General features: G+C 38.3%; 1 pseudogene; it reads left to right on the top strand.

Moving 5' to 3' along the window:
• Positions 1 to 13,838: 13,838 nt before the first annotated feature.
• LOC122327396 lies at positions 13,839 to 17,049 on the top strand (annotated as a pseudogene).
• The last annotated feature ends 5,037 nt before the right edge of the window (positions 17,050 to 22,086 follow it).

The following is a 22,086-nucleotide window of genomic DNA, read 5'->3' as shown; positions in this document are numbered from 1 at the left end:
TGTGGGACTCGCATGTCATGGACGCCCACTTAGACCTATGCTCTCCTATACTCACATAATAACCCCTCCTCTAAATATGACCTGAACCAGTTTAGAGCCATTCCAGAAAGCCCGACCCAGTTTTCCAGTCTATCTAGAAGAATGTTATGATCGACAGTGTCAAATGCAGCACTAAGATCTAGTAGTACCAGCACTGATATTTTACCAGAATCAGAGTTTAGGCGAATATCATTTATTATCTTAACTAACGCTGTCTCTGTGCTGTGGTGCGGTCTGAAACCAGATTGAAAATTATCCAGATAACCATTTGAGTTCAAGTAGCTGTTCAGCTGATTCAGAACTACCTTTTCAATGATCTTGCCTATGACCGGAAGATTTGATATCGGTCTATAGTTACTCAATATACTGTTATCAAGATTTCTCTTTTCAGGAGGAGCTTAACAACCGCAGTTTTCAGGGCGTTTGGAAAAGTCCCAGAAAGAAGTGATGTGTTCACCACTTCTAAGATGTCAGCTTTTAAACAGTCAAACACGCTTTTAAGAAAGGATGTGGGGAGTGTGTCTAGACAGCAGGTTGAGGATTTTAGGTGCTGTACTACTTCCTCCAAAGTTTTGCTATCAATTGCTTCAAGAACACACATAGTGACTCCTTTTGAGATTGTGGTTGAATCTGACATATCTCTACATCATCTGATGTTTTAATTGCCTTTCTGATATTTTCGATCTTCTCAGAAAAGAATGAGGCAAACTCATTGCATTTGCTGTCAGAAAGCATTTCACTGGGAATCTGACTTGTGGGGTTTGTCAGTCTCTCAACCGTAGCAAAAAGAGTGCGGGTGTTGTTCAGGTTACTATTTATAAGGTTTGAGAAAACTTCTGTCGTGCTGTGGCTAATTCCACATTAAAAGCATGCAGGCTGTCTTTATAGATGCTATAGTGGATTTCAAGTTTTGTCTTCCGCCACGTCCGCTCAGCCTTTCTGCATTGCCTTTTCATGATCTGCACTGCTGTTGATTTTCTCCAACATGACTTTTGTCTGCCAGTCTTCTTACTGACTTTCACAGGTGCAATGTCATCCATGACATTCTTAACTTTTGAGTCAAAGGACTCTAGGAGAAGATCAACGCAGTCGGCAGAAATGCTTGGCATTGAAGAAACAGCCTTCATAAATAGCACACTTGTGTTCTCATTAATGCATCTCTTTCTGACAGTGACAGATCTGGATTCAGTGGTAGCAGAGATCAATATATCAAAGAAAATACAGAAGTGATCAGACAGTGCTACATCCTTGATAACAATGGACGAAAGCTGTAAACCCTTACTGATGAGTAAATCTAGCGTGTGCCCATGGTGATGTGTAGGTCCATGCACATGCTGAATCGGCTCAAAAGTGTTTAAAACGGTTACAAATTCTTTTGTAGTTTTGATTTCTGCATTTTCTATGTGGATATTAAAATCCCCTGCAATCACAAAACAGTCAAATTCTGAACAAATCATTGATAACAATTCTGTGAACTCTTCAACAAAGGCTGAGAATATTTTGGAGGCCTGTAAATAATGATAAACAGGATGCGTGGAGCACCTTTCAACACAATCCCTAGATATTCAAATGACAAGTACTGACCAAATGACACTTGTCTGCACTGAAAGACATCTTTAAGACATCTTTAAAGAGAGCAGTAACCCCACCCCTCTCTTGTCAACTCTGCAAACATTCATATAAGTGAAGTTGGGAGGGGCTGTTTCATTGAGCACTGTTGCACTGCAGCTTTCTTCAAGCCATGTTTCATTTAGAAACATAAAATCCAGATTGTTTGTAATTATTAAATCATTGATCACAAATGATTTGTTTTTAGTGATCGAACATTTAATAATGCTAGCTTGATGGTAGTACTTTTTGTTTCTATAGAAGTCTGAGTTTGTTGTCTAATGGGCCATAGATTAGATTTGTCAGCTGTACGCCTTGAGAAGGCCTTAGACTTTCTATCCTGTAATAAGACGGAGATAGTGAGAGACACACTGGGTTCCCGCTTGTTTTCTAAACATCTCTGAAAGTTTTTGCTGTAGTTGCAGCCGAAGAGCTCTCGCTGGAGGAGGGCGAGCTGGGCCCAGCGGCCTTGGGAGGCGGTGGTGCCCGCCGCTTTGTAGTTGATAACTAGGGGCTCGCAGCAAAGGAGTGGGAGAGTCTGGTTTTAGCCACCAGTTCCTCCATTTTTGTGAGAAGCTGAGAAGTGGCGATGCTTGAGAGAGGGATAATGTCTCTGGTAAACAGAGCATTGGTGTTTCTGGTGGCAGAATTATGCTGTCCTGGCTTCCCTGGCTGATTACCAGAGAGTCGCCCTTCGGCTCTGAGCCGTTGTTGTGCATCACATTGTGTCTGTGATGGGCTCTGCGGGCAGGGCTCAACCGTGATAGTGTCCACAAACAGTGCTTGTTGTGGCTCTGTGGTGTTTTTCAGTGTCCTTGTGGGATGTGTCGACCAGATGATGACTCTGAGGCTGATATGAAGTCCTGTCGTCATCCATACTTTGTCCAGGGTGTGTGTGCCATTCATGTTGAGTGGACTGGCACACTCTGCTGATGGATGACGGAGTGAAAAATAGATGTTGTCCTTTAACACTCTCGCACCAAGTTTGTTTGGGTGAAGGCCATCCAGTTTAACCAGTTGTCTGTGTCCCCAGAACAGATTGAAGTTGTCGATGAAGTTGACTCCTTTTTGACTGCAGGTTCTTTGTAGCCAAGTATTCAGTCCAAGCAACCGTGAAAACATGTTTGTTCCCCTTGCTGGGAGTGGTCCACTGATGAACGACTGGACTTCAACTCTTTGAAGTGTTTCGATAAGTTCACTGAAGTCCCTCTTCAGGAGTTCTGACTGCTCCTTACGAATGTCATTCTTCCCCACATGGATGATGACTCGTTTTGCAGTCTTGTGCTTCATTAGAACGTTCTGAAGTCCATTGTTTACATCAGAGACGGCCGCTTGAGGAAAGCAGCATGTAGTTGTCGTTCTGCTCCTGACGTTTCTGATAATGGAGTCTCCGACTATCAGAGTTCTGGGCTCGGCTGCTCTGTGATCTGAACGCCGCTGTCTGCTCGACCTTGAGTGCCTGTTTGTAGCGGTGTTAGCTACTGGCTGATATGACTCCTGCTCAGTCACTTTCGGGGATTCCTCACCCAAATTCGTTAAAGATTCAAATCTGTTCTCGAGCTGTACAGGGGTGGTAAATACCAGTTTTTCCAAGCCTTCTCATGGCCATGTCTCAGTAGATGATGCCACAGCGGCAATATGAGATACTCGTGATAGTCTGATGTCTCGAGTGCCTTTGGGTCTCGCCCCTGTCTTTGCCACTGATTTGTGTGATTTGTGTGATTGTTGAAATTCAGTTGATGTAAACACATCACATGATGTAAAACACATCAAACCTATTAAAGATGACTGACTGACTTCACAACAGATTATTGATCTGTTATTTTATTACTGAACCAGTTCTGAAGAGTTTGTCCTGACTTCTTTGTGGATTGAAACCATTGAAGATGTTTGATAGATTCAGCACAACCCGGCATATGGGATATAATTCCACAAGGGACTGTAGTTTCAGGTTTTCAAACATGGATGGCGACACAGAGGCAAAACCGGTTTATGAATTAAGATATATCCTGTGATGTTTTTTGGGGGTTTTTTGCCTTGCAAACATAAGTGTGTCTGGTTTGATCTGCCAGTGGGTATTATTAGTTTTGTTGATAAAAGTTCTGTGTTCTACACTGTATTTTGTATCTTGAATTGAATTCAAGCATTTGATGTCACATTTCTGCTAAAGTAAAAGTAAAATACGCATAGTTCTTTTTTTAAACTACGGCATTTAAAAGCAAAGGAAAGCGAAGAAAAAGAGGGAAAACTCTAATGAATTAAAAGCAAACCGCAGCTTGTTGCCGAATTGCAACAAATATATAGCTACTAACCGATAGCTACTACTAAGTACCTAAACACTATCATGACACTCTAAAATGAAGTGTTACCCACTCTTCTGATATTAGTTTTCATACAGGCCCAGAATTCATTTGAAAATGTAAGATCAGCAAAAGCTAGCAGATTTTTGTGATGATAAACGAGACAGACGTGTGAGAGGAAACCAACTGATCTTGAGGGAGGATTCAGCAGATAAATATCTCACTTCGGTCCTGAGTGTTTTCAGACATTTCAAGCTTTTTAGCGAAATAATGAAAACGTTTCTGAACTTAGTGTTCTTCTGTTTGTGTTTGTGGCGCCTGGAGGCCGGTGAGTTTGATATGCGCTTTTTATTCTTTCAGTTGTTCCTGTTCTGGTACCATTGATTTTGCTCAGTTTACTTGAATAAAATAAGTTAAAACAAATGAAAAATCTTTTACAAATCATTTACGTTATACTGATTGAAACTGGGCAGTGTATTTCTAGTTCCCAGCATACTTCAGTAGAATCAATGTTGAAATTAAATGCTATTTAATGTGTTTTTAGTAAAGGAAAGACCTTTCAAAGTTTGATGTTCAGTTATAGAGTTGATCAGTTGACCTTGTTGTTAGGCTGTGAATGTGCCAGGTTGAGAACATTTGAACTTAATCGTTATGTGTACTGCAGATGTATTGTTTAGCATGTCATCAAGTGTTGATATGTCTGATATTTTCCCATAAGATAAAAACCCCAAATAAACCAGTTGAGTATGTGACTTGTGACAGTCTACATGGTCAGCATTTCTACGCTTTATAACAAACAATGACAACCTAATCACCTAACAAATGTTATTTTATATTAAATACACTTTTAAATGTTCAAAATAACTTTAAATATTAAAGGATTAAACTCTACCAGGCCTTTCCATCTTCATAAAAATGCAGAAAACTCAACAAAATTCTGTACAATGACACCAGTCTGTACAGCAACAAAATATTTTCATACAATATGTTTTCTCTTTGTGCATCTCCAGATTATTAATTTCATATTTAAATCATTAAAAGTATATCAGTGGAGTTTCATTAAATCAGCATCAAATGATGTTAAAGATTTAATCTTTCTCCAGGTTATAACTACGAGAATGTCAATAATGTTAACAGCTTGTTGAGGAAAATAGGAACTTCAGCCACTCTGAACTCTGCTCTTACTGAAATAAAGGATGGTGAAGAGATTCGTTGGATGTTTGGGATTGAAAACACTTTAATTGCTGAAATCAATGTCACAGCTGACATCATGACTGTATATGATGATGTTCTTGACGGGAGATTCAGAGACAGACTGAAGATGGACAAACAAACTGGATCTCTGACCATCATGAACACCACAATTCATCACAGCGGAAACTATAAACTGCAGGGTAACCGTGTGGACAAGACTTTTAGTTTTGTTGTCTACGGTAAGTTAAATATTTTTTAATTGTTTTATATTTTAATATTAAGACCAAAATCCCTGAACGTTCACAAAAGCTGAAACCATGTGTGATGACTCAGTAAATCTACAAATCTGGAGAAACAGTGACAGAAACAGATTCAACTGCTCATGACTGAATCCTTTACGAATGAACAGAGACTAAACAAAACTAAAATTAATAATATCAGTCTGAATTTTACAATAATTTATAAAAGACCATTGGTTTCTGTTGTTTGGTCAACGGCTGGTCAATTACAGTTATGAATCCAAACACCACTTCTGTTATTTTATGATATCATTCATTTCAAAATTAAAGTTTGAACTACGTACTTTGGTAAATAGCATCAGTCTGTTATCTGTTTCTCTTCGTATGTGTGTGTGTTTGTTAATACAGATGAAATATCAGTGATGGAGGGAGATTCAGTCACTCTCAACTCTGGTCTTACTAAGGTAACGGATAATGATGTGATTCAGTGGAAGTCATATGACACCACTTTAATCGCTGAAATCAATAAACAGACCGACATCATGACTATATATGATGATGTTCTTGACGGAGATTCAGAGACAGACTGAAGCTGGACAATCAAACTGGATCTCTGACCATCATGAACATCACAATGAAACATGATGGACTTTACAATCTTTGGATCAACCATATAACTGTGTTCTTCACTCTCAATGTCTATGGTCAGTTAAATATTCATCCCACCTGTTTTAATTTTTCATCACAAAATGCAATGTTAATCAACCATTTTGCTTTTTTTGTGACAGTCCTATTGTTTTATTTTTTTGAAAATTACTTTTTCAAACTATTTAAGAAGAATTAAAGAATTTTAAGAGTCGGAATTTATAAACAGACTGTTTGTTCATTGTGTTTGATTAAACAGAAAAAATATCAGTGATGGAGGGAGATTCAGCTATTCTCAAATCTTGGCAAACTGAAATTTATAATAATAAACGTATTCTGTGGAGGTTTGGAAATAAAAACACTTTAATCGCTGAAATCAGTAAACCGACTGACATCATGACTGTATATGATGATGTTCTTGACGGAGATTCAGAGACAGACTGAAGATGGACGATCAAACTGGATCTCTGACCATCATGAACACCACAATAAAACATACTGGAACTTATGAACAAGAGATCGAGTATATAAAAATGTTCTTCTCTCTCACTGTCTATGGTGAGTTAAATATTTATCCCACCTGTTTTATTTTTTTATCACCAGATGCAATATTAAAACATAATTTTGCTTTTCGAGACTGTACTGTTTTTATTATAGAATTATTCATTTGAAATTGCCTTAACTATTTCCAAGAATGTCTGAATTTGTAACAGACTCTCTCTGTTCGGTGTGTCTTTGGTGACACAGAAATAAAATCAGTGATGGAGGGAGATTCAGTCACTCTCAATTCTGGTCGTACAGAAATAAAGGATGATGATGAGATTCAGTGGAGGTTTGGGAATGAAAATACTATAATCGCTGAAATCAACAAACAGACCGACAGCATGACTGTATTTGATGATGTTCTTGACGGGAGATTCAGAGACAGACTGAAGATGAACGATCAAACTGGATCTCTGACCATCACAGACACCACAACTCAACACGCTGGAGATTATAAACTGCAGATATTTAAACTAGAACAGTCATTAAAAGATTTCAGAGTTTCTGTTTATGGTGAGTATCATACTCCAGTCTTGTCACATTATCCTTCAGAAACATTTCTGAAATGCTGATTTGTTCGACAAGAAATATATATTTTAATTGTTATTAATGGTAAAACGGTTGAGAACATTTTTCTGAATTCTTTGATTAATAGAAATATCCAAAGATCAGCATTTATCTGAATAAAGGCTTTGGTAATTTTATACACTATAAAATTAAAAGTTTACAGTCAGTATAGAAATTATAGATAAATTACAGCGGAAGATATCAAGGTGAAAGGGAAGAAAGCTACGGGTGTGTCATCTGGAAGGAGGAAAGTAGATAGGAGACTTGGTGATGGAATTAAGAAGTTCAGGGTAGTATCCAGAGGAAGAGGTTAGCCAAGAACAAGTGGGACATGGACAGGACTGAGTAGAATAGATAGGATTACAAAGAGTTACAGCGCAGAGTAAAGAGGAGGTGTCTAAGATGAAGCAGAAGACATACAATGAGTTGTACACTAGGTTAGACACTAGGGAAAGACAGACTAATCCATACAGGTTTTCATGCAAAGGGATCAAGATGGGAAGGATGTGAAGAAAGATAGGGATAGTGAGGAGAGTGTACAGAGGAGCTGGAAGAAGTAGTTTAAAGAGCTGATTAATGAAGAAAAAGGGAGAAAAGGAGTAGAAGGAGTGAACTTTGTGGAACAGAAAATGGATTAGAAAGAATGAGTCAAGAAGACTTTGAAGAGGATGAAAAGTTGAAAGGCAGTAGATCCTGATGACATTCTGGTGGAGGTCTGGAAGTGTCTGAATTTTGAACTAGTTTGTTCAACAGGGTTATAGACAGTGAAAAGATGCCTGAGGAATGGAGAAGAAGTGTATTAGTGCCGATCTTAAAGAATACGAGCAGAGTTGCAGCAACTATAGGGGATAAAGTTGATGAGCCATACAGTGAAGCTTATGGAAAAGAGTAGTGAGGCTAGATTAAGGAAGGTAGTGAAAATTTGTGAGCAGCAGTATGGCTTCAATGACAGAAAGAACACAACTGATGCAATTCTGAGAATTTTGATGAAGAAGTATAGGGATGGTGAGAGAGAGCTGCACTGTGTGTTTGGACAAAACGTGTGACAGGGTGCCAAGACAAGAGCTGTGGTACTGTTCGAGGAAGTCAGGAGTAGCAGAAGTATGTCAGAGTGATTCAGGACATGTATGAGACGAGCAGGACAGTGGGGAGGTTTGCTGTAGGTCAGACAAAAGGATCGGCTCTGAGCCCTTCCTGTTTGCTTTGGTGATGGACTGGTGAAGAAGGTACGGGGTTTAAGTACTTAGGGTCAACAGTCCAGAGTAATGAGACTGTGGGATAGAGGTACAGAAGCAAGTTGAGGCAGGTTGGAATGGGTGGAGTAAGGTTTCTGGAGTTCTGTGTTATAGGAAAACATCAGCAAGAATTAAAGGAAAGTGCTAAGACTGGACATATGCTGTATGGTTTAGAGACAGTGTCTCTGAGGAAGAGACAGGAGTCAGAGCTGGAGGTAGCAGAGCCGAAGATTGTTGAGGTTTTCCTTTGGGAGTGACAAAGTTGGACAGGATTAGGAAGGAGCACATCAGAGTGATATGTTGACGTTTCATGGAGCTGCCAGGCAGGAGGCAAAGAGGAGGTATATGGATGTAGTAAATGAGGATATGAAGCTAGTGGGTGCTATCTTGAGGATCAAACCATATGGCAAATGTAAACAAAGTAGTGTTATTAATAGTTACCCATCCTCACTAAAATTTCCTAAATGTTGAGAAGGGGCATTTTGGTCCAATTAAGTGGAATTTTTGTCCCAAGTGCCCTTGGCTAGCCCTTAAACACATCTAAATGCTACTTACACTTAGCGCAAAAAGCCACTTTCCTCTTAAAAACCAAGTGCAGAGGACGAATTTACATGGTATTAAATTATATGATATATACCGTCCCCTGTGTAATCTGTGTCCCGGTTTATCCTGTTTTTTAAATATTCTTGATATTAGTGTTTACTGTCTGAGCTAATCTCAGATTGATGTATTTTTTCCTCAGTTTCTGAACACTGCTGTGGTTCTACTGAAGCTGTGATCCGATTGGCCCTCTCTGCACTGGTGGGCGTGGCTACCGTCCTTCTTCTAGTTTATGACATAAGATCCAGAAGAGATAAACAACATCAAACACATATTCACACAACAGGTACGTGACCGATGATCGCATTTCTCAATTGTTTTTGCATTATAAATTGTGACATTTAATTTATATGTTTGTCTTTTTCAGAAAGTATTGAAATCTAAAGCAGAACGCTGCTCTTTATTGGCTCTTCATGTGTGTTTTTTTATTCTTGTAGTGTTTCTGTCATAATGACTGAGTTTGTACTCTTTCTTTCAACATCAAGCTGCATCAGGTGTATTTGATTAGGGTTGAAGCTAAACTGTATGGGACGGTCCCCAGGAACAGGGTTGAAGACCTCTGTTCATTTGTGTAATAATTCTATTATTACAGTTGTATTAATAACTGGTTTTATCAGAGAAAAACTGTGAAAATGCAACAGGAAAAAACCTGTTAAATGATTAATGGTAAATGTAAAATTTAATGGTAATGTAAAATTTAAAAGGGGAAAACTTAAACTGAAGTTCCCAGGATTCCCTGCATTGCAAGTTTTTTCTTTAAAATCTATGTTTCGTCTATGTTTTTCTTATCAGTTATGTTTATTAAGGTTGTATGTTACATCTAATGTTTTTAAATGAATATTTATTGCATATTTCAGTTGCTCACCGTGATGGTGTTTAGTGTTTGCGTGAATGACATGAGCTTCTATATACGCTCATGTTTAAAAGCTGCTTGTGATGGGTTTTGGTTCATCGTGTGACTTTCATCAAAAATGGTACAAAACAGATTTCAATCCTTCAATAGGTCGGTATATTAACATTACATTAGTTAATGAAATTACGGTATTTAACTGTAAATTTAAATTTTATCGTATTTTGTTACCGTAATTTTTTTATTGTGGAATTATTTATAGCACACAACATCTCACATATAGCTGCTTGATCGGGTCACTTTTTGCATAATTTATATGCAAATATGATGAATATGATCTTTTTGAATGAGACGTGAGGGCGCGTAGTAAAAGAGCGGATCGTTTTTCAACATTTGCAACACTAATTTGTTTGTAATGCTTTTATACTGCTTATGGTCAGTTTTTGCAATAAATACCTGTGACTTCACGCATATTTACCAGTGTGTGTGTGTGTTATATTGTTCAGGGGTGGGTAGGTTTTAGCGCAGGGGTGTGGTATAAATATCAAATATATAATTTTTTCTTTTCAGTTAATGTTATTGTTTCATGGTTTCAACATCGTGGTCTGATCTGTTAAACAGCTTCTGCTGGACGCTGTGTGTGAACTGTTTCTTGTTTTCTTCTGCTAATACATGTAAATATAAATAACATCAGCAAATACTGATATCTATTTTAATGTTTTACTCTTCTGATATTAGCTTTCATACAGGCCCAGAATACATTTGAAAATGTCTGATCTGGGCAAAAGCGCAAGCAGATTTTCGTGATGATAAAGAGACAGACGGTGAGAGATAAAGTGTAAAGTGTAAAGCTTTAATATGTGACAAACATCAGGAATTATATCATTTGAAAAATGTTTTGAATAAAAGTTGAGATGAAAACTTTTATATATACTTTATATACGTCTCTTGGACCACTACAATAAAGTTTTTGTGTTGTATATTAAATATTTTTATATATATATATATATATAGAATATATATATATCTCCAGAATATTATCTTAACGTTTAAATCATTAAACGTATTTTTAACGTGATTTAAAGATTACATTTTGATAAACCCGCTCTGCAGGTTTGAAGTTAGATAAAGTTACGGAAAACGAGTATGTAACAAAGTCGATCAGAAGCCAGAGATCTCATTATGAACTTTTGACGAAGAAAGCGCTCTGTCGAATTTAGAGATGTTTTCGAGATGGAAATATGTGGTTTTACTAACGCATACAAAATGTGGCTTTCTGAAGAAGGGTCGCTTTCAAACATCTCTGCATCTCACACAACACGCTTCTCACACAGTGAAAAATACATCGCAAAGAGGAAACCGAACTGGTTATTTCTGATGTTAAACAAGGTCTCGAGACTTCAGCTTTTAAATTCATTTTTAAAGAAAACAGATCTGCATAAACAGACGCCGATCGGGCTGAAGTTCACAGGATTTTGTCACAGAGTGATGAGATCACACATTTTAACATATTATTTTAATATTTAACGTCGTGTTTTAACTTAAGCGCCATACTAGTCCCATTTTAACATGGATTTCTAAGTATTTTTCGGCAAGATGGCGGATAGAAACAGCAGTGCATAATATTTGCGTTCTGATCCATCAATCAAGCTCTTTGCGAACGTGCCAATGCCCCAATGTCCCATGCCCTCTTCACTTGCTGTCTACATACTCTTCCTATTATGAGGCTAAATAAATTAATTAATAAAACATGCTGCTGTGGAAAAACACCACTTATTTTGCACATTTTAAAAATACTACTTTTATTGTGTCATGAAATGTCATTTTTTTTGGTGCACAAGATCAGAGCCTTTCCATCTTTTATTAGCTATATTTCTTCTTCTTTTCAACAGGAGAGCCTCCTTTATAAAGTATATGGATATTTTAACTATTTATTTCAGCTGTTATGGGTACTATTGGTGTTTTCAATGCAAAGCAGTCCGCTCACATGACTCTTTAAATCTCTGAGTTTGTCCGCGGATCAACAACATCATCTACTGGTTCAGTCTGAATCAGCCTGTTATCAGGAGAGATTAGTCCTGTCTGATTTCCCCGCGCTCTTCGTTCTCGGTGTTCCAAAAAAAGGTCTTTATTTTACATGTATTGATTTTATATTGCGAACACAGAATATGCCTTTTTGGACACATGTCAAGGCTGCCAACTTTGAGTTTATTGGTATGGAAAGTGTTTTATACCCATTTTAAATGAAAAAGATTTCTTTATTTTGAGGAAAGACTGACGATATTGAAACGCAAAGGCAAATGGGAAAACTGCAGAAATGTGCAGTTTCATAACTTTGATAGGTCTGTTGTATTTTACTTTCGTTGTAGTAAGTTTGTCTTGATCGAATGTCACGTGACTTTTCCCGGTTTTTTTAGCCTCCTGATAGTTTTAGCGCGAAACGAATGGAGAGATATGATCTAGTTTAAATTTAGCGTTTTTTTCAAAGCTATAGTCCCTATTTTTATTAGGCTTTGAAGAATATTTCGCCTGGTGCGCCTCTTGTGGTCTCAGTAGAGAAGCCAGACGCTTTTGATAAGCTAACTGAAAAGCTCTTCTTAGTTTAACATTAGGAAAACTGAAATAAAAGCCATATTTTTATTCACACCTAGTGGCCAAAATGCCCAAAGGGGACTCAAAAATATAATTATTAATAATATTAGTCGACATTATGGCCTTGAAACAAATTGTAAATAAAAAGACCTTCGTGAGGAAAACCATTTCTGATTGATCTTTACAGAGATTCAGTTATTAATCCAAATATTTGTGTTCTTTAGGATATTTTTAAATGTATTTCAAATGTAAACTTCAAACTACTTTAGTTGGATCTTATTGGTAGATTTCAATCTCCTAAAACTGCCTTTTCACCGCCTTTTTATTAATGCGGTTATTCTCGGAATTCCATGAAACTTTATGGCGGCAAAATCACCTTCATGGCGGTTTTGACTAATTTTAGTAAAATAATTTAGGTAATAGCAGTAGTAGCACTAAAAGTGTTATAGGTAGCTTAATTTTCTTTTTGTTGCACATGTAGGATGTTTAATTAAGCGCCTTATCACAGTGGACGGTTTATCCGTTTTTTTTAAATTGGTTTAACAGCTACAGGTAAAATATTATAATTAGCCTTGTCTTAGCCCATGACACGGCTTATCTACTCAAAACTCTGCTCGGGTGGGCGTGGCTGCTGTCATTCTGCGTTATGACATCAGATCCAGAACACGCACAATAAGAAAGATAATGCCATTTCGCTTATAGTTTTTATTTTTATCTATTTATCATATAGGCTATTAATCTGTATTTATTTGCCAAGGCGTTATAAAGTGATCTATGGCTAAAGTATTAAGTTTATAATATGTCGATCTTTATTACACTGACATATTAGAATTGGCATGACAGGATTATCGAATTTAAAACCTAATAATATTTCGTTTATTTTCATTTTTACTGCAGATTTTTCCCTTACTTGGTGACTTTGCATCTGTCTATCCTTTCCTACCCTGAGGTTCGAGTCTGTCTTTTTTATCATTATTATGCAGTGCTTGAGCTATTATGTGTAGTGAATTATAGTTTTACACTATTAAAACATCATCGTAAGATCATCTTTCATCTGTTACTTTTATATTAACAATTAAATTGTTAATCAGACGACCATCTAAAATAACATGTTTGCAATTATTCAGTTTGCTTACATAAAATATAGCCATGCACGCCGATCAGTTTACGATCACAAGAAGAATCTCACTATACTTGTTTTTATTTCTACACACTTCCTTGGCGTTCACGTCACTGACTTCCCTGAGGCCCCGCCCTCGGCTCTGACTCTCACTCGTGGTCTCTCTGATTGGCTGCGCGTCGGGCCAATGGTTCTCAGCCATCTGTGCAGGAACACAACCGAGCCATATTTCACTGATCTTTAGCCTGAGCGCCATTCATTATCACACCGATCTTCTTCTACTTCGGGTCGTTGGACGGTGCAGAGATGCGGGTCGCTGCTGCAGTGTGCTTTTCTCCGCCCTGGCGTTTGCCGCGTATGCAGACGTGTATTTCAAAGAGCAATTTCAGGACGGAGGTAAATGTCGCTTCTTCGGTCGTGCATGACATCAGTTACGTTGTCGCCGCTTTATTGAGATGAGAGGAATTGTAAGCTTTCTTTTATTTGGGAAATGCTTTTTCATCGACTTTTTGTGAGGTGTCGAGCAACTTTACTTTCGTGCATTTCTGCGAGGAAAGCCTGTTTGTGTCGTTCCGCCAGTGTCGCTTTCACTTACTGTATTTGCACGCTAGACTGTGTTTTAACACTTAACTGGTCGTGCTGAAAATCCACGGTTTGTGAAATTTTGATTAAAATGCTCAAGGTTGCTTTATGAATTATGACAAACGAGAAATATCTGTTGTATTAAAGTGTGAGGTTTTGTTTCAGTTCACTATTATTAGACTATTAAAGTGTTGTTGTGCAAACAAATATGTTCCATATCTTTATTTAATGTTATAACCTAACATTATTGCTGGATGACATGAAAAACTTTTTCAAATAAGCTGCAAAAAGTAACATTGATCTTATATCTTCGCTTCGTCTCTCCAGATGGTTGGAAAAGTCGATGGGTGGAATCCAAACACAAATCCGACTACGGCCAGTGGAAACTGACCTCAGGGAAATTCTACGGCGATGCTGGAGCTCGATAAAGGTCAGAGGTCACGGCTTTTTTCGCCAGCGCCAATTGCTCATGCAAATGTATTCATCTTAAAAGAAAATGCAAATGAGAAGTCTGTGTGAGACGGGCTTAAAAATAATGCTGTGTTTTTTTCCATTTAAAGGTCTGCAGACGCAGTCAGACGCTCGGTTTTACGCCTATCCAGTCGCTTTGACTCGCTCAGTATCGAGGGTAAACCGCTTGTCGCCCAGTTCACTGTGAAACATGAGCAGAAGATCGACCGCGTGGTGGGTACGTGAAGATTTTCCCGCGACCTGGACCAGAATGATATGCACGCGTAATCGCAGTACTCACGCCATGTTCGCAAGTCGTGATCGTGGAATAAAATGTCGCTTTCTTCCAAGAGAGTTAGCAAAACGTCAACAGCGCTGATATCCAAACTCTTAGCGCTTACTTTCACTTTCACTGTTCTTATCATTTTCACTTTGATCTTCCTCTAGGACCCGACATCTGTGGCTACAGCACCAAGAAAGTTCACGTCATTTTCAACCTACAAGGGCCAGAACCACCTAATCAAGAAGGACATCAAATGCAAAGTAATGCAGTTATTACTGTAATTGAAATACTTCAAGATTTAATCGCAGCTGATAACATTTAATTCTTCCGCTCGCACCCATCAGGACGATGAACTCATCACGACTCTGTATACGCTGATCCCAAGTGCCAGACCAGACGACGGGTCAAAATCGACAACGAAGGTAGAATCGGTTCTCTGGAGGAAGACTGGGATTTCCTTCCATCAAAAAGATCAAAGGATCCTTGAGGCCAAGAAGCCAGAGGATTGGGACGACCGGGCTAAAATCGACGATCCCAAGACACAAAACCTGAGGTGCATTATCAGCTGACAAAGCTGTAGTGTCAAAGTATTTTTACAAGCTGTTTTTAGACTTTAATCCAATGTTTTTAACTTTTTTTTTTTATATTTAGGATTGGGACAAACCTGAGAACATTCCCGACCCTGATGCCAAGAAACCAGACGATTGGGATGAAGACATGGATGGAGAATGGAACCCGCCATGATCCCGAACCCAGAGTACAAGGTACACAACGACAGTCCCCACATAGACGTAGCTTGATATTTCAAAATTCACCGAACATGAAGCTATAAGGGGCTTTGAAGTGGTCGGATTGGTCTGGTTTGAAGGTTTTAGACTTAAGACCACTTAAGAGTAGTCTGTTCTGCAGGGTGGGCTTCAAGAAGAAGGTTTTGGTTTGGGTTAATGTTGTCATCCCACTGTAGGATATGTTCTTTATGTAGAAGATCCTGATATTTCAAGATCTACCAAACCTAAAGCTCTTCAAAGTGGTCAGATTGGTCTAGTTTGACGGTTTTAGACTTTAGACCACTCTTTAGATTAGTCTTTTCTGCAGATTAAGCTGCCAGAAGAGGCTTACAGGTTTAAAACCAAGTAGGTTTGGAGTTTTCTAGGAATTTTGAGAGTGATTACCGCTAAATGTCATAATCGAGATGCTTTCACATAGAAGATCCGAATATTGTATGATCAACCAAACATAAAGCTGGCCAATTTGATCGCTTAAGCACTTGGGAGACTAGTAAAAAGCACTTTAGGTTGGCTTAGACTTTCCAAGAAGTCTCTTAGCACGATTTATTCACAATATTGTGTCTTTTTATAGCTGCTCCAGGTTGTTTCTTGTTATTTCTACTGTGTTTTCAAGACCCAATTGATCTTCTCAATCAGAGTGATACTGCATTTATGCAGGAACCAGTTTTACCAACCGCTAACAAAGCTATGTTTATGTAGGGTGAGTGGAAACCAAAACAGATCGACAACCCCAACCACAAAGGCACCTGGATTCACTCCAAATCGACAACCCTGAATACACTCCAGACGACTCTCCATTTACAAATTTGAGAACATCGGCATTCTAGGACTGGATCTTTTGGCAGGTAATGGTTTAGGGATTGGCATACTGCTAAACCAGCATTGTAATTAAAGGTCACTTGTAGGTTTTAAAACCATTTTGGTTTGGTTATCTCTGGCAACATTGACCAGTCCATAATTTTCTATTTTATTGCAACCATTTTGTGGTTAAATGCAAGATTACAAAATGATTTTATCCATTGCTTTGGTGATCTTATCACCTTTCACAGGTAAAAACTGGAACGATCTTGATAACTTCCTGATCACCGATGATGTTGAGGAGGCTGGAAAATTTGGTACAGAAACGGGGTGCAACAAAGGTAATTATGTCTTCTGACAACGCTATAATTTAAAAAAACTTGAAGTAATTTTCCATAAATACTGATGGCATGAATTTATTTTAATGTATCAGGGACCAGAAAAGAAATGAAGGACCTGCAGGAAGAGGAAGAACGGAAGAAGCGTGAAGAGGAGGAAAAGAGCAAGAAGGATGACGATAATGAGGACGCAGGACGGTGAAGATGAGGATGAGCCAGAAGAGGAAGAGCACACAGAAGAACCTCCTGAGGAGGGAAGAGGAGGATGAGGACGATGCGCCTCCAAAGACGAGTTGTGAAGAGTAGTTTCTTCTGGAATGAGCAGATCTGATGTGTTTCTGATGTCTTTTTCTTTATATATGTGAGGTGTGAATTTTTGGCCCTGCTCTTTCTAGAAACATGTCATCTTGTAACTCCCTGATTTCTTTTGGTTTTGCTGCTAGAAGCTCTACCCACCCAAATACATTTATAGTACGTACCTGATAACTTTAGATTAATTAATGTTTGGTTTCTGTTCTGTCTCGTAGTTATGCAAGGTGAAATTCCTAATGTATCATTTGTTGATTTGTAACTTTTTAAAATAAATGATTTATTTTTTAAATGCTGGCTCAGATTTTGTGGGTATTAAATTGTCCTAATTTGTTTTTATAATATATTCTGGTTTTAAAGTTTTAGTGATTTTTTTTTTTTTTTTGTGTTTGTCATTTAAAGTTCATTAGTTTTTTTTTTTTTTTTGTGTGTGTTTTTTTTTTTTTTTCCAGTTATAGCTATTTTTTAATACTATAAGATAAATCAGAATTTGGTTTCAGAAGTTTTGTTTTAATTTGTTTAAAAATGTCATGGTTTTTTGTATTGGTTAACTATAATATATTTAATTAAATGGTTAAATAAGTTTCAAATATATTAATAGTATATTTTTTTAATAGTTTATATTTAATTGTCATGTAAGAATTTTCAGGGCTCAATTTGGCTGCGTAGTGACAAGAAACAGGCCCCTTTTAGCTAAAATATAATTAGGTCTTACTCAGAAAATGTTACTTTTTCATGCCAATACCAAGTTATTTGAAGGAAGTAAATGATAGAACCAAAAAAGCCCATTGTTATGTCCAATATGCATTATATCTTGATTCACAATCAACAATGTGGCTCTAGTCAATTTAAATAAAGCCTATTGTTGAAAACGTGCATGTTTGTCACTGACGGACTTTTGAAGGAAGTTCTGAGGAAAGCTCTAGAAAACCTGTGCTGCTTCTGGTGTTTTATCTCAAATAATACCAGTCAGACGTCTATATAAGACTCTCTTTTAGTCACTATACGTCCGTAGGTCCACGTCTCCATGTGTCTTGTCCAATTCAGCAAGTAGATGGCGTCTTCCCGTAACACAGGCGCCTCTCATCCTCTCCTGAAGATAGCTGAGTCACATCTCCACGCGCGCTCATCGAAGGCACTTCGTGTATTTCGTGGGTCTCGCGCTCGAACAACAATGCTGACGATCACTCTGAAGACCCTCCAGCAGCAGACGTTCAAAGTGCAGATAGACGAGGAGCTGACGGTGAGTGTGCGCGTCTGCGCCTGCGTAAACATGCCAGCGAGCGGGCATGACGCGCTGGGAAACGCCGCGTATTCCGGCGGTGCCGCGCGCGCGGCGCTCGCCGTCATTGCACAATCATTACATTATAGCAGGTGACGTCACGGAGCCGCACGTTCTAACGGCTGCTAATTTGAAAATAACGGTCGCTTTGTTCACTTTAACGGTCTGTTTACACTCTCGCCTTGTGGCGCCGTTTAAACACCCATTCGACTCAAACTAACTAGTCTTGTTAATGTTACTTATTATTTCATCTTAAAACGCCAGCAAGGAGTCTAATAGTGATAAGTACATACTGTCTATTTCACTGATAACTAATCACGACTTATTCTAGAAGGCTAGTCACCCAATAGTGAATAATGCTTACTCATTAGACACTAGGGCTTGTCACTATTCTACTGACTATTGCATTGAGTTAAAAATGCTAATTTTTCGCTAATTAAACTCTTTGTTAATTACAAACTCATGGTCTGTACTTCTTGTAGTTTTACTATTTATTAGAGGCAAATATGTATGTTACCTTTATTTCTATCAATACCTCGCCAGCCTCAGCTTACTAATCTGCATTTAGTAGATTGTAACATTTCAAATCAAAAATGTTACATGTGATGCTATCTGTATTAGCAGAATTAATTTTTTCTAAGTCTAGTAATGAATGGGTACTCGCATAGTTCGGCAAATGTTAATAGAACGGTTAAAAAGCTACTAAAAATGCTACTAATAACCAGAATACGCAGTGGTGCGCGCTTAGTTAGTTTTTTATAAATGAATATTAAAACAGCTTTCTGCCATCCTTCTTGTTTTCCTCTAGAATGACAATGCATTACTGGTATGGATTGTATTTACGTTATGATGGGTTTATGTTTAATAAGTCTAATAAATGTATCTTAAACATTTAAATGGCTGGTTTTTCTTAATGGGTTCTTTTTGCAATGAGTATTAGAAAGTAATTTAGGTGAAAAATTCTTTTATGCGCCTAGATAATGCAGTATCATTTTGACTGTGTTTGCATAAAGCAATAAGATCAAAATGACTTCATAATTCAGCATATGCTCATATGAATTCGCTGCTTTGATTCCTGAGGATAGTTTCGCAATCATGCCGTCTTGAGTCTCTTTTTTTCTTGAAGTGGTTTCTGATTAAATTTCTGTTGTTGCATTTTTGAAAATACAGGTAAAAGCTTCCAAAGAGAAGATAGAGGAAGAAAAGGGCAAGATGCTTTTCCAGCTGTCGGTCAAAAACTAATCTATGCAGGTCTGTTTTTTTTTTTTTACATTGGTTATTTCTGCCATCACAAAGCTTATATAATTACTGCCAAATTTGTTCTCATCCTTCTCCAATCTTAATAAGATCCTCTTCGATATTTAAGTCGTATTTTGTGTTTTTCTATAAAACGTGAGGCAAATTTTTTTAAATGACGATATACTTCTAAAAGAATATAAGATAGATGAGAAGAACTTCACTGTGGTGATGGTTAACAAAGGTAAACCTGTTTTATTTCTCAGCAGTTCTTCATAAGCTCATTGCATTTTTTACATGTATATTCAAGTTTCATTTAAATCATAGCCTCAAAAACGCTTTTGAAATTTTTACATTTTGGGATGTTGCATATAGCGAGATGTGGTTTTTGACAGATCCTTCCATATGTAAATTTTCAAATAATACTTAATTTGTGGCCTGGTATGCATACTTCTAAGTCATTTTGGTGGATCTGTGTTAACGAGGATCATTTTTTTACAACGCAAATTTTGTAAAAACATAAAAATTTTTACTGCGAATGTTTTTGTAAAAATTGCAATTTTTACTAAATAAATTTGGCATGATTACTTCCAGAACATGGTCACTTAGATTGCGCTCTAAACGTCATACAAACGCTATACAAACGTGAAGAGATAACGTGATCGCGATTCTTATTGGCGTTTTCATTTGCGGACAAGTTTATTTTGAAGAAAAACCAATTCTGCGTATTTGCACGCCTTTTCCACATTTCTCCCAAATTTTATTATAAGTTAATCGCAACGCTGGATAGAAGCTTTGTTAAAGTTCATTAGCAGGTTTCTTGCGCAGTTCTCTGTGCAGCTGTGTTTCTTTCTCCACAGTCCAAAACCTGCAGCACCTTCACAAGCCCAGCTCCCGCGGCAGCTGCCGCTACCGCTAGCGCAATCGTCGACGCAGACTTCGAACACACGCCTCAACTCCGCCGCGCCCCTGCTGCATCTACAGTGCCTGTATCGCCCCCGCCTCCCGCCTCTCATAGAACTGGGCGCACTGGGGCGGAGCTCCCGTGACCACCCGGCCACAGCGCCCTGCTGCGCCGAGCTCCGCTGAGGACAAACCTGAGCCTGTTAGCGCGACTCCCGCCTCCGATCTCAGAGGAGGAGAACCAGGAAGCCTAAGAGGAGCAGGCCATCGCCCAATCAGAGGCCAGGTACGACCACACCCGCAAAAAAATACCAAACTCTGCTCAAAGAATAACGAGCTTTCAATTCGCCATCTGTTTGTTCAGCATTACAGATGATTTGGGGTCTTTAGAAGCAGCCGCTTCCATACTAGGTACGCTTTGGTTTTTTCTGGTTTTTCTTCGAGAAAAGAACTCGACTTTAACGCTCTGTCGCCTTTCGCCTCTTTAGTTACAGGTCAAGCCGTATGAGAATTTGGTTGCGGAAATCATGTCAATGGGTTATGAGGAGAGCAGGTGATCGCCGCTTTACGAGCGAGTTATAACAATCCGGACAGAGCCGTGAGTAATTCTGCTTTATGGCAGAGAGATATAAGTGACTTAATATAGTAAAGCTGTTGGCGCTTTTAAGTACTTCCTTTGTGTGTTGCAGCGTGTTTAATATGTTGTTTAGGTTATTGCTCAACTTTTTAAAATCGCTTTAAAATCGCTTTAAGACAAGAAAACAAAACCGGAAGACTGCAAACCATTTTGATCATCAAACCAACTTTTGTATAGCAATCTATTAAGCCAACGCTTATTTCTCTTTTTATTTTAATGTTCTTTAGAATATCACCAATAAAATTGTGCATGTAATTAATATTAATAAAGACAATGCGTCAACCCTGCTCGATTCACAAAGCCACTGGAGCCGCTACTGTCCGCTCCTCAGGGTATTCCCACAGAACTCGAGCAGCTGCCGCAGGGAAGTAGAAAAGGCCCCACGCCGTGTCCAACGAATCCCACCCTCCAGCACACCACAGAGACTCAGCCGCCGCCACGCAACAGCCGGTGAGTGGACATGTGTTCAGCACGTGTGGAAATAGATTGCCCGCTTGTCTCTGCAGCTGACGCCTTATGCTATTCTCGCAGCACAGCCTGATGAAGAAGTCTTTATTTACGCTCGTAAGCACGCTGACGCTCATTAGGCAAGGAAGCATAAAGCTTAATATCTCGATAAAATCTGCCCCCCAAACTAGCGTTGACGGATGCGTATAATAGATTTTAATACAATTATTTAACTTAACATACAAAAAAATTTAAATACAATTCTTTGCAAAATGTATATATATTTATAATGTCGTATTTTTGGCTAATTTTGAGATGGTCTGGGCTAAGACACTTTGAATTGATGACTTGGTTTACTTTCAGAAGTAGTCAGAAAGGACAGTGTTAAAGGCACACAGCGTAGTAAGAAATAAAAGAAATGGAAAAATCTTTTCACTTTTTCCAGACTCATATACAGCTCTTTCTGTCGTATGTTAACAGGTGCGGAGTCGAGCGGCGCAG

Source organism: Puntigrus tetrazona, chromosome 22, assembly GCF_018831695.1.
Source record: "Puntigrus tetrazona isolate hp1 chromosome 22, ASM1883169v1, whole genome shotgun sequence".
NCBI classification, from domain to species: domain Eukaryota; kingdom Metazoa; phylum Chordata; class Actinopteri; order Cypriniformes; family Cyprinidae; genus Puntigrus; species Puntigrus tetrazona.
This window is presented reverse-complemented; position numbering and strand designations above follow the sequence as displayed.